Below are 13,896 nucleotides of genomic sequence, written 5' to 3' on the forward strand. Positions count from 1 at the left end.
CCTTTATTCTTGCAAATCCCTTTGACTGATGCCATTAAATTGCCTCCTTATTCAAAGTATATGAAAGATATTGTTACTAACAAAAGGAAAAACCCCAATGAGGAAATTTCCACTATGCTTGCTAATTACTCTTTCAATGGCAAAATTCCAAAGAAGTTGGGCGACCCAGGTATACCTACTATTCCATGTTCTATTAAGAATAATTATGTTAAAACTGCTCTATGTGACTTGGGAGCCGGTGTTAGTGTTATGCCTTTTTCTCTTTATAAGAGACTTTACTTAGATAAGTTGATACCTACTGATATATCTTTGCAAATGGCTGATAAATCTACTGCTATTCCTGTTGGTATATGTGAGAATGTTCCTGTTCAAGTTACTACTAACTGCTTGATATTAACTGATTTTGTTGTGTTGGAAATGCCTGAAGATGATAATATGTCTATTATTCTTGGGAGACCTTTTCTTAACACCGCAGGGGCTGTTATTGATTGCAATAAAGGAAAGGTTACTTTCAATGTTGATGATAGGGAACATACCGTTTATTTCCCCAAGAGGATTGAGAAAGCGTGTGGAGTTAATACTATTTCTAATGTGAGAACTATCAAAGTGGGAACTATTGATTGTCCTATATATGAGCCTAAGGAAGAATATCAAACTCTTGTGATTGGATCCATATCAATACAATTCAAGGTAACATGATTGATTTGAGGTTTATTTCTTCTTATGCTTTGTAAAATTTATTTGGTGACAAGACTTGATCAACCTTGTTAACAAATACCTTTTACATGCATAGAGAGGGTAAACAACATCTCTTTCTTCCTCCACTTGCTCTAGTTGCTGTAGCACTTTTAATTTGCAAAGTTCCTTAGTTAATTGAAGATTTCAAAAAATTTCCTGGCCAGTAATAATAAACTAAATACCCAGAAATATGTATTTTTCAAAGTTTTCAAAAATTCACAAAAATTATACCGTTGGTCCTATTTTTCGACGAGGCACCTGGGAGCACCAGAGGATGACCTGTGGGGCACCAGAGGGCGCCAAACCACAGGCCGGCGCGGCCAAGGAGGTGGCCGCGCCACCATGTGGTGTGGGCCCCCCTTGCCCCACTTTGTCATCTCTTTCTCCCAGCACCTTCTCTCTCCCGAAAAAACTCGTACCAAGTTCCTCTCTCTCGCATTTTTGCTCCAGAGCTCCAGATTTCTCGATCTCTTTGCTCAGCCCAGATTTCTTGCTGAAATTTGGCACATTTGCTCCTTGGTATGTGACTCCTCCACCCATCCAAGTAGAATTTTGTTTGGTTGAGTATATCTTGAATATTTTGCTGCTGTAGGTAACATGTTTAGTGAGCTTGCATGCTTGTTCTAAGTGGTAGAAACTAGCTTTGATGCATGATTAGTACTCTAGCAAGTTCCTATGGTAGTTTCCCTCAATTATATGTCACCAAATCAAATTTCTATATTGTTTGTTAAAATTTCAGAAAATGGAGTGGAATAGATATCACTTGAACCAGCAAGAATTGGAAGTCCAACAAGTTATGAGAGTCAATCGTGAAGAGGGAGTATACCCCTCTTACTACCCGTGCGCGGATTTTATGAGAAGCGCGGGAATACTTGAAGATGTTCAAAGTCTAATTTCTCGTGCAGGGCTGAGTGACTTTGTTGAAGGAGAGCCAAGACAATATGTAAAACTAACTATGTCTTTTGTGCAGGACTTCAAGTTCAATTGGTCGCGATCTAACCCCACGGTCCAGTATAAAATTTACAATAAAGCTGTCAACTTGCCATTTAGTGCTTTTTGTGCAGCAATTAGAGTACCGCAATGGGGGTCATGCGAGAAGATAAGGGGATCGCCGCAAGAACTCTTGGACCTCTTCAAGATGATTAGCGATGGAAGGAGTTTCTTAGGGGATAATGGTAAAATCACTAGTATTCAGCTCCTAGCTGTCCGCTACTTTGCCTATTTTATTACCAAATGCGTTCTTGCTAAAAGGATTGGTGGTAAACTTTCTATCCCGGATTTGGCTTTTCTAGCTGCGGCACTGCAAAATAGTAAGACTTATAATTTGGGGGCATTGATAGCCTATAGACTTGCTACTAACCGTGAGAAAGGTGGAATTTGTGGAGGTCTCATCGCCTCTCGTTTACTGGCTTTTCATAATGTAGAACCTCATCATTTTGATATTCCATTCCACATAGAAAAACTTGATATAGCCTCTATGATTAAACATGAATTTGTTTCTGATTCCTCCAACTTGGGTAACCTATTTTACAAGATGACATTTTATAAGAAAGTCTGGAGAATAACTAAGAAAACTGAGAAACTAGTAAGATTGCCTGCGCCTGTTTTGTCTAACCTTGATTCCAGGGGAGATTGGTCGGTCACAGAAGGTGCACTGGATGCACACATAGAGAGAGGAGGTCAACATGCAAGAGATGACACGGAGGTCGAGGAGCACCTCGACTCATCATCCGATGCAGCAAGTTCCTCGCATTGTCATGGTGGATATGCGGAGCCTCCACGCTTTTCTTCTGCACAGGAACTTTACTATGACTACTCCATGGACTACCCACCGGCGAGGAACAACGACCCTCGTTGGGGTTGAACTCCACTTAGGCCAAAAGCCTAAGCTTGGGGGGAGGTATACTGGCATCACTCATTCTTTGCATATTATGGTTGCTGGATACTTGTACATACTTGTTTTGTTCGTTTGAGTGGTTTTCTAATGAGAGGAAGATGATATTTGGGGAAGTGCTGCCTGAAAACAGATTCTGGAATGTTACCGTAAAAATTCTCAAAAATAGCCAGAGCGTCATTTTAAGCTGCCAATTTTTGTGCAGGTTCCCCAGGTTGTTATCTAACTTTCATTAGTTGAACACTTTTCGATCTGAGCAACATAAGATTTTTGTAAAAATCGATTTCTGTACTGCTGTCAGGTTTTGGCAGATTTCTGCCATCTCGCTTTTCTGTGTTTCTTTTAGTTTGCTATTTCTTGTTTTTGATTTGTTTCCTTTCCAAAACACAAAAAGACAAAAAATATTTCTGTTGTTTCTCTTCACCATTTGTTTGCTTTGGTTTCTTGCATTTGTTTTACTTTATTTGCTATCGCTAGTTTGCTATAAGAAAACCCAAAAAGATTTTGCTTTGTTTGTTTGTTTCCTTTTGTTCTTGTTTCTAATTCGAAAACACCAAAAATATTTGCTGTTCTTCTTTGGTTTGTAAAGTTCTTTATGAGTTCAATGGTCTTCGGTGGCTGGAGCGTGGTTTTCATTTCATATTATCCAAGCTGCACAAGTGAAAAGGCAATAATGACGATCTACGACAATCTGATTGTGGTGAGAGGCTGGTATGAACTCTATTTGTTTTCATTTTTGTACATATACTCATCCATGTGAGCATGCTTAGTTGGTTCATGTGAGGTATATGTTATTTGAGAAAGTCTAGTAGTTTATGATCTCTCATGTTTAGCTCCAATCTATTAATATGAGTAGCATGTCATGGATGTTTGCTTGCATTGTTTTATTCATAAGTAAGTATGGCATTGTGGTATCCTCCTCTGAATAATTCATTTATATCGACTTGGCACATGCTCACGCATGCATATGACTGAACAAAAAGTCAATTAAGCCTCGATGATCTATATTGCTTCAGAGTTCTTGTATCACTTTTATGCCTCCGTTAATTTATTTTGCCGCAAGCATGATTATGATAGTTACTGCTCTCTTGATTTGTCGCTCCCTAGTCTATTGCTAGCCTCCACTTGTACTGAGCGGGAACGCTGCTCGTGCTTCCAAACACATGAAAACCAAGTTATTCCAGAGTGTCCACTATAAATACCTATGCATGGCATTTCAAACCATTCCAAGTAAATTCTCATGCGCTACCTTTAAAACCTTCAAAATGCTTCTAAATTTGTGTTTATGTTTCATAGCTCATGAGGAAGTATGTGGTGTTTAGCTTTCAACCTTGTCATTTACTTTTGACGGACTCTCATATGGACTAGTGGCACATCCGCTTATCCAATAATTTTGCAAAAAGAGCTGGCAATGGGATTCCCAGTCCCGAATTAATTAACTTAAATAGACACTCCTCCATGGTTTGTGATTGTTGGACGGCACCCGAAGGATTCGGTTAGCCGTGGCTTGTGTAAGCAAAGGTTGGGGGGAGTGTCATCATCATAATAAAACTAAAATAAAAAGGCACTCCTTCATGGTATGAGATTGTTGGCAGGCACCCGAGGATTCGGTTAGCCATGGTTTGTGTAAGAAAGGTTGGAAGGAGTGCTACATAAATATGCAAATAATTCATGGGAGCCGCTCTTGAGAATCCGGTTGGCGAGGTAGTTGGTGTACCCATTACCATTCGTTGACAACAACAAACACCTCTCAAAATAATTTTACTCCTGTCTTTATAAAAATGAAAAGCTCTAGCGCATGTTAATCCCTGCTTCCCTCTGCGAAGGGTCAATCTTTTACTTTTATGTTGTGTCTCCATTATTTCTTTGAGCACTATCTTGAGAGCACAACTGTCATTCTTAGTATAATATGCTTGTCTCAAAATATGATTGATTGTGGTATAACTTTGATGCATTTATCTTTTGACAATCACTGCTTCTAGTCTTTCTATGAACTCCAGAGGTGCCGGGGCATTTATGTTTTGCCAATCAAATACAGGCAAGCGAGATACCACTTTATCATACTCTCTTATGAACATTGCAATCCTGCTTATATACATGATTCATGATGCTTACTATTAATTGTTGGTACCTCTCCATGATTGACATAGCTGTTAGATGATCTTATTTGCATGTGTCTCATTATGAATTGCTTAAGTATTAGCCATAGCATGAGAATATATACATCATATGAGCAAATGTGTTCGTGAAAGTTCTTTTATCGCTCAGTTGTTAACTGAATTGCTTGAGGACAAGCAATAAGCTAAGCTTGGGGGGAGTTGATACGTCCAAAACGTATCTACTTTCCCGAACACTTTTGCTATTGTTTTGCCTCTAATTTGTGTATTTTGGATGCAACTAACACGGACTAACGCTGTTTTCAGCAGAACTGCTCTGGTGTCTCGTTTTTGTGCAGAAATCCAACTTTCGGGAAAATCCTCGGAATTTATGCAGAAGGCCCTATTTTCCCATGAAACTAACGGAGCCAGAAGGACAAGTCAGGTGGAGGCCCGAGGGCCCCACACCATAGGGCGGCGCGGCCCAGGGGGGGCCCGCGCGGCCCTGTGGTGTGGCCCCCTCGGCCGGCCTCCGACGCCCTCCTTCGGACTATTTATCGGCCTCGACCTAAAAACGCACGGGGGGAAGTCGAAGTCGCCAGAAACCCTCCAGAACGCCGCCACATCGCGAAACTCCGTCGCGGGAGCCAGAAGTCTCCGTTCTGGCACTCCGCCGGGACGGGGAATTGGAGGAGATCATCGCCGCCATCACCGCCAACTGATACGTCCAAAACGTATCTACTTTCCCGAACACTTTTGCTATTGTTTTGCCTCTAATATGTGTATTTTGGATGCAACTAACACGGACTAACGCTGTTTTCAGCAGAACTGCTCTGGTGTCTCGTTTTTGTGCAGAAATCCAACTTTCGGGAAAAACCTCGGAATTTATGCAGAAGGCCCGCATGGCCCAGGAAACTAACGGAGCCAGAAGGGCAATTGAAGTGGAGGCCCGAGGGCCCCACACCATGGGGCGGCGCGGCCCAGGGGGGGCCCGCGCGGCCCTGTGGTGTGGCCCCCTCGGCCGGCCTCCGACGCCCTCCTTCGGACTACTTATTCGCCTCGACCTAAAAACACCAGGAGAGAAGTCGAAGTCGCCAGAAACCCTCCAGAACGCCGCCACATCGCGAAACTCCGTCGCGGGAGCCAGAAGTCTCCGTTCTGGCACTCCGCCGGGACGGGGAATTGGAGGAGATCATCACCGCCATCACCGCCAACGCCTCTACATCAACCAGCCATGTTTCCCCCATCCATGTGTGAGTAATTCCCCCGCTGTAGGCCGAAGGGGATGGTAGGGATTGGATGAGATTGGTCATGTAATAGCATAAGATTGTTAGGGCATAGTGCCTAGTGTCCGTAATTGGTACTTTGATGATATTGTTGCAACTTGTTATGCTTAACGCTTGTCACTAGGGCCCGAGTGCCATGATCTCAGATCTGAACATGTTATTGTTTCATCAAGATAATCATTGTTTATGGTCTTACCTATAAGTTGTATACACATGTCGCTGTCCGGAACCGATGGCCCCGAAGTGACAGAAATCGGGACAACCGGAGGGGATGGTAGCGATGTGAGGATCACATGTGTTCACGGAGTGTTAATGCTTTGCTCCGGTACTTTATTAAAAGGAGTACCTTAATATCCAGTAGTTTCCCTTGAGGCCCGGCTGCCACCGGCTGGTAGGACAAAAGATGTTGTGCAAGTTTCTCATTGCGAGCACGCACGACTATATATGGAACACATGCCTATTGATTGCTTTGTACTTGGACACCGTTTTATTATTATCTGCAAATGCCCTGCTATGATTGTTACATGAGTTTCTCTCATCCATGCAACGCCCGTCATCCGTCCCCGTGCCTACAGTATTTTAATCCTGCTGTTTACTAAAATCACTACTGCTGTCTCGTTACTCGTCGCTGTTATTTCACTCTCATCTGCTATAAAGCTGTTACCTCTTGATAAACTCTTGCGAGCAAGTCTGTTTCCAGGTGCAACTGAATTGACAACTCCGTTGTTAAGGCTTCCAAGTGTTCTTTGTCTCCCCTTGTGTCGAATCAATAAATTGGGTTTTACTTCCCTCGAAGACTGTTGCGATCCCCTATACTTGTGGGTCATCAAGACCGTTTTCTGGCGCCGTTGCCGGGGAACATAGCTTTATTTGGAAGTTCACTTGGATTAATATTGTTCGCTGCAAATTCTCCATCATGGGTAAACCTCGCGATACTAAGATCGCCATATTACCATCCACTACAAGAAAAGGTACAATTCTGAATACCTCCGCTGCACTTGATTCACCATCTGTGATTGATAAACTTGTTTCACCGTCACATGCTTCGCATGTGGGTACATCTGCTGAATCTGAACACTCTCATAATATTGATAATGCTTCTGCTGTGCTTGATGATAGTGGTTCATTGGGATCTTTTCTAGATGCTACAATTGCTAGGTCTAGACAAATTGAAAATACTGAAACTCCTAATGCTACTACACCTATTAGTTCACCTAAACTTGGTTATTTTAGTGATGATCCTGAGGAAGATTATGTGGAGCTTAATGATGATTTTATTGAAAAATGCAATGCTACTACTGATGCAAGAAAAATTAAAAAGTTGCTTGCAGAACATGCTGTTAGATATAAACTGTCTCCTGATCCTAAGTTTGCCACATCTCCCATAAACATTAAGGATAAAGATTATGATTTTTCTCTTGATCTATCTCATATAGCTATTGTTGAGAAAACACCCTTTTGTGGTACTGAAAAAGAAAGTGCTGTTGAACACATGACTGAGTTATCTACTCTTAGTAGCTTGTTTTCTGATGATGTTAAGATGCGTACTTACTTTGTTGCTAAAATATTTCCATTCTCATTAAAGGATGATGCTAAAACTTGGTATAATAATTTGCCACCAAATTCTATTAAAAGTCCGAAAGAATTGCTTGATGTTTTCTTCCGCAAATACTTTCCTGCTAGTGCTCAACATATTGCTTTGCAGAGAATTTATAATTTTAATCAGGAAGATGAAGAGAAATTGCCTGAGGCTTGGTCGAGATTCTGCTCTCTTATTAGAGCTCGGCTTTGAGCATGATCCGGAAAAGCATGATTTACTTGATATATTTTATAGTGGACTAACCATTGAGTCTAGGGCATACCTGGATAGTTGTGCTGGTTGTGTTTTCAGGAAAAGAACTCCGGATGACGCTGAAGAATTATTGGCTAAAATAAGCCGGAATCATGATGAATGGACTACGCCTGAACCAACTCCAACTCCAATATTTAAGAAGAGGGGTTTAATTGAATTGAATGATGAAGATATGAGGGAAGCCAAGAAGTCTCTCAAGGAGAAAGGTATTAAATCTGAAGATGTGAAGAATCTACCTCCTATTGAAGATATATGTGAGATAATTCCCCCTTCATCCATGATTGAGGTAAACTCCCTTCAACGCTTTACTAGGGAGGATATTCCGTATTCGAAACCTCCTGCACAATGCTTAGATGAGTTTGATAATTATATTGTTAAGCAAGAAAATTTTAATATGAGAGTAGAGAATCATTTAATGGAAAATTCTCGAGCTATTAGTGAATTGCATGATATTGTAGAGAGAACCTCCAATGATGTTAAGATGCTTGTTAAACATTTTCATATGATTCAAACTCAAATTGATCAACTCACTAAAGTGCAAAATGACTTGTTAGGGAATAATTCTAAAGAGAAACATGCTTATGAAGTAACAACTAGAGGTGGTGTCTCTACCCAGGATCCTCTATATCCTGAAGGGCATCCCAAAAGAATTGAACAAGATTCTCAACGCATTGAACCTAGTGTTCATTCTAGGAAGAAAAAGAAGAAGAAACATAAAAATGCTGTAGAATCCTCCGAACCTGTTAATGATCCTAATAGTATTTCTATTTCTGATGCTAAAACTGAAAGTGGTAATGAACATGATAATGATAATGATAATGATAATGATAATGATAAGAATGATACTCCTGATAAAGAAGAGGTTGAAGAAGAACCTGAAAAGCATGCTAAAAATAAAAAGTACACTAAAGAAGACTTTATTGCCGAGAAACATGGTAATGAAAGAGAACCTTGGGTGCAAAAGCAAATGCCTTTTCCTGCTAAGAAACTAAAATCAAAGGAAGAAGAACACTATAATAAATTTTGTGATTGGATGAAACCTTTATTCTTGCAAATCCCTTTGACTGATGCTATTAAATTGCCACCTTATTCAAAGTATATGAAAGATATTGTTACTAACAAAAGGAAAATCCCCAATGAGGAAATTTCCACTATGCTTGCTAATTACTCTTTCAATGGCAAAATTCCAAAGAAGTTGGGCGACCCAGGTATACCTACTATTCCTTGTTCTATCAAGAATAATTATGTTAAAACTGCTCTATGTGACTTGGGAGCCGGTGTTAGTGTTATGCCTTTTTCTCTTTATAAGAGACTTTACTTAGATAAGTTGATACCTACTGATATATCTTTGCAAATGGCTGATAAATCCACAGCTATTCCTGTTGGTATATGTGAGAATGTTCCTGTTCAAGTTACTACTAACTGCTTGATATTAACTGATTTTGTTGTGTTGGAAATGCCTGAAGATGATAATATGTCTATTATTCTTGGGAGACCTTTTCTTAACACCGCAGGGGCTGTTATTGATTGCAATAAAGGAAAGGTTACTTTCAATGTTGATGATAGGGAGCATACCGTTTATTTTCCCAAGAGGATCGAGAAAGCGTGTGGAGTTAATACTATTTCTAATGTGAGAACTATCAAAGTGGGAACTATTGATTGTCCTATATATGAGCCTAAGGAAGAATATCAAACTCTCGTGATTGGATCCATATCAATACAATTCAAGGTAACATGATTGATTTGAGGTTTATTTCTTCTTATGCTATGTAAAATTTATTTGGTGACAAGACTTGATCAACCTTGTTAACGGATACTTTTTATATGCATAGAAAGGTAAACAACATATCTTTCTTCCTCCACTTGCTCTAGTTGCTGTAGCATTTTTAATTTGCAAAGTTCTTGAGTTATTCGAAGATTTCAAAATTTTTTCCTGGCCAGTAATAATAAACTAAATACCCAGAAATGTGCGTTTTTCAAAGTTTTCAAAAATTCACAAAAATTATACCGTTGGTCCTATTTTTCCACGAGGCACCTGGGAGCACCAGAGGATGACCTGTGGGGCACAAGAGGGCGCCAGACCACAGGCCGGCGCGGCCAAGGAGGTGGCCGCGCCACCATGTGGTGTGGGTCCCCCTCTGCCCCACTTTGCCATCTCTTCCTCCCAGACTCTTCTCTCTCCCGAAAAAATCGACACCAAGTTCCTCTCACTCGCGTTTTTGCTCCAGAGCTCCAGATTTTTCGATCTCTTTGCTCAGCCCAGATTTCTGTCTGAAATTTGGCACATTTGCTCTTCGGTATGTGACTCCTCCACCCATCCAAGTAGAATTTCGTTTGGTTGAGTATATCTTGAATATTTTGCTGCTGTAGGTAACATGTTTAGTGAGCTTGCATGCTTGTTCTAAGTGGTAGAAACTAGTTTTGATGCATGATTAGTACTCTAGCAAGTTCCTATGGTAGTTTCCTTCAATTATTTGTCACCAAATCAAATTTCTATATTGGTTGTTGAAATTTCAGAAAATGGAGTGGAATAGATATCACTTGAACCAGCAAGAATTGGAAGTCCAACAAGTTATGATGGTCAATCGTGAAGACGGAGTATACCCCTCTTACTACCCGTGCGCGGATTTCATGAGAAGCGCGGGGATATTTGAAGATGTTCAAACTCTAATTTCTCGTGCAGGGCTGAGTGACTTTGTTGAAGGAGAGCCAAGACAATATGTGAAATTAACTATGTCTTTTGTGCAGGACTTCAAGTTCAATTGGTCGCGATCTAACCCCACGGTCCAAGATAAAATTTACAATAAAGCTGTCAACTTGCCATTTAGTGCTTTTTGTGCAGCAATTAGAGTACCGCAATGGGGATCATGTGAGAAGATAAAGGGATCGCCGCAAGAACTCTCGGATCTCTACAAGATGATTTGCGATGGAAGGAGTTTCTCAGGTGAAAGTGGTAAAATCACTAGTATTCAGCTCCCGGCTATCCGCTACTTTGCCTATTTTATTACCAAGTGCGTTCTTGCTAAAAGGATTGGTGGTAAACTTTCTATCCCGGATTTGGCTTTTCTAGCTGCAGCACTGCAAAATAGTAGGTCTTATAATTTGGGGGCATTAATAGCTTATAGACTTGCTACTAACCGCGAGAAAGGTGGAATTTGTGGAGGTCTCATCGCCTCTCGTTTACTAGCTTTTCATAATGTAGAACCTCATCATTTTGATATTCCGTTCCCCATAGAAAAACTTGACATAGCCTCTATGATTAAACATGAATTTGTTTCAGATTCCTCCAACTTGGGTAACCTGTATTATAAGATGATATTTTATAAGAAAGTTTGGAGAATAACTAAGAAAACTGAGAAACTAGTAAGATTGCCTGCGCCTGTTTTGTCTAACCTTGATTCCAGGGGAGATTGGTCGGTCACAGAGGGTGCACTAGATGCACACATAGAGAGAGGAGGTCAACATGCAAGAGACGACACGGAGGTCGAGGAGCACCTCGACTCATCATCCGATGCAGCAAGTTCCTCGCATCAACACGGTGGATATGCGGAGCCTCCACGCTTTTCTTCTGCGCAGGAGCTTTACTATGACTACTCCATGGACTACCCACCGGCGAGGAACAACGACCCTCGTTGGGGTTAAACTCCACTTAGGCCAAAAGCCTAAGCTTGGGGGGAGGTATACCGGCATCACTCATTCTTTGCATATTATGGTTGCTGGATACTTGTGCATACTTGTTTTGTTCGTTTGAGTGGTTTTCTAATAAGAGGAAGATGATATTTGGGGAAATGCTGCCTGAAAACAGATTCTGGAACGTTACCGTAAAAATTGTCAAAAATAGCCAGAGCGTCATTTTAAGCTGCAAATTTTTGTGCAGGTTCCCCAGGTTGTTATCTAACTTTCATTAGTTGAACACTTTTCGATCTGAGCAACGTAGGATTTTTGTTAAAATCGATTTCTGTACTGCTGTCAGGTTTTGGCAGATTTCTGCCATCTCGCTTTTCTGTGTTTCTTTTAGTTTGCTATTTCTTGTTTTTGTTTTGTTTCCTTCCCAAAACACAAAAAGACCAAAAATATTTCTGTTGTTTCTCTTCACCATTTGTTTGCTTTGGTTTCTTGCATTTGTTTCACTTTATTTGCTATTGCTAGTTTGCTATAAGAAAACCCAAAAAGATTTTGCTTTGTTTGTTTGTTTCCTCTTGTTCTTATTTGAAATTCGAAAACACCAAAAAAATTGCTGTTCTTCTCTGGTTCGTAAAGTTCTTTATGAGTTCAATGGTCTTCGGTGGCTGGAGCATGGTTTTCATTTCATATTATCCAAGCTGCACAAGTGAAAAGGCAATAATGACGATCTACGACAATCTGATTGTGGTGAGAGGCTGGTATGAACTCTATTTGTTTTCATTTTTGTACATATACTCATCCATGTGAGCATGCTTAGTTGGTTCATGTGAGGTATATGTTATTTGAGAAAGTTTAGTAGTTCATGATCTCTCATGTTTAGCTCCAATTTATTAATATGAGTAGCATGTCATGTATGATTGTTTGCATTGTTTTATTCATAAGTAAGTATGGCATTGTGGTATCCTCCTCCGAATAATTCATTTATATCGACTTGGCACATGCTCACGCATGCATATGACTGAATAAAAAGTCAATTAAGCCTCGATGATTTATATTGCTTCAGAGTTCTTGTATCACTTTTATGCCTCCGTTAATTTATTTTGCCGCAAGCATGATTATGACAGTTACTGCTCTCTTGATTTGTCGCTCCCTAGTCTTTTGCTAGCCTTCACTTGTACTGAGCGGGAACGCTGCTCGTGCTTCCAACCACATGAAAACCAAGTTATTCCAGCGTGTCCACCATAAATACCTATGCATGGCATTTCAAACCATTCCAAGTAAATTCTCATGCGCTACCTTTAAAACCTTCAAAATGCTTCTAAATTTGTGTTTATGTTTCATAGCTCATGAGGAAGTATGTGGTGTTTAGCTTTCAACCTTGTCATTTACTTTTGACGGACTCTCATATGTACTAGTGGCACATCCGCTTATCCAATAATTTTGCAAAAAGAGCTGGCAATGGGATTCCCAGTCCCGAATTAATTAACTTAAATAGACACTCCTCCATGGTTTGTGATTGTTGGACGGCACCCGAAGGATTCGGTTAGCCATGGCTTGTGTAAGCAAAGGTTGGGGGGAGTGTCATCATCATAATAAAACTAAAATAAAAAGGCACTCCTTCATGGTATGAGATTGTTGGCAGGCACCCGAGGATTCGGTTAGCCATGGTTTGTGCAAGAAAGGTTGGAAGGAGTGCCAAATAAATATGCAATAATTCATGGGAGCCGCTCTTGAAAGTCCGGTTGGCAAGGTAGTTAGTGTACCCATTACCATTCGTTGACAACAACAAACACCTCTCAAAATGATTTTACTCCTGTCTTTATAAAAATGAAAAGCTCTAGCGCATGTTAATCCCTGCTTCCCTCTGCGAAGGGTCAATCTTTTACTTTTATGTTGTGTCTCCATTATTTCTTTGAGCACTATCTTGAGAGCACAACTGTCATTCTTAGTACAATATGCTTGTCTCAAAATATGATTGATTGTGGTATAACTTTGATGCATTTATCTTTTGACAATCACTACTTCTAGTCTTTCTATGAACTCCAAAGGTGCCCGGGCATTTATGTTTTGCCAACCAAATACAGGCAAGCGAGATACCACTTTATCATACTCTCTTATGAACATTGCAATCCTGCTTATATACATGATTCATGATGCTTCTTATTAATTGTTGGTACCTCTCCATGATTGACATAGCTGCTAGATGATCTTATTTGCATGTATCTCATTATGAACTGCTTGAGTATTAGCTATTGCATGAGAATATATACATCATATGAGCAAATGTGTTCGTGAAAGTTCTTTTATCGCTCAGTTGTTAACTGAATTGCTTGAGGACAAGCAATAAGCTAAGCTTGGGGGGAGTTGATACGTCCAAAACGTATCTACTTTCCCGAACACTTTTGC

Source organism: Lolium perenne, chromosome 3, assembly GCF_019359855.2.
Source record: "Lolium perenne isolate Kyuss_39 chromosome 3, Kyuss_2.0, whole genome shotgun sequence".
NCBI classification, from domain to species: Eukaryota; Viridiplantae; Streptophyta; class Magnoliopsida; order Poales; family Poaceae; genus Lolium; species Lolium perenne.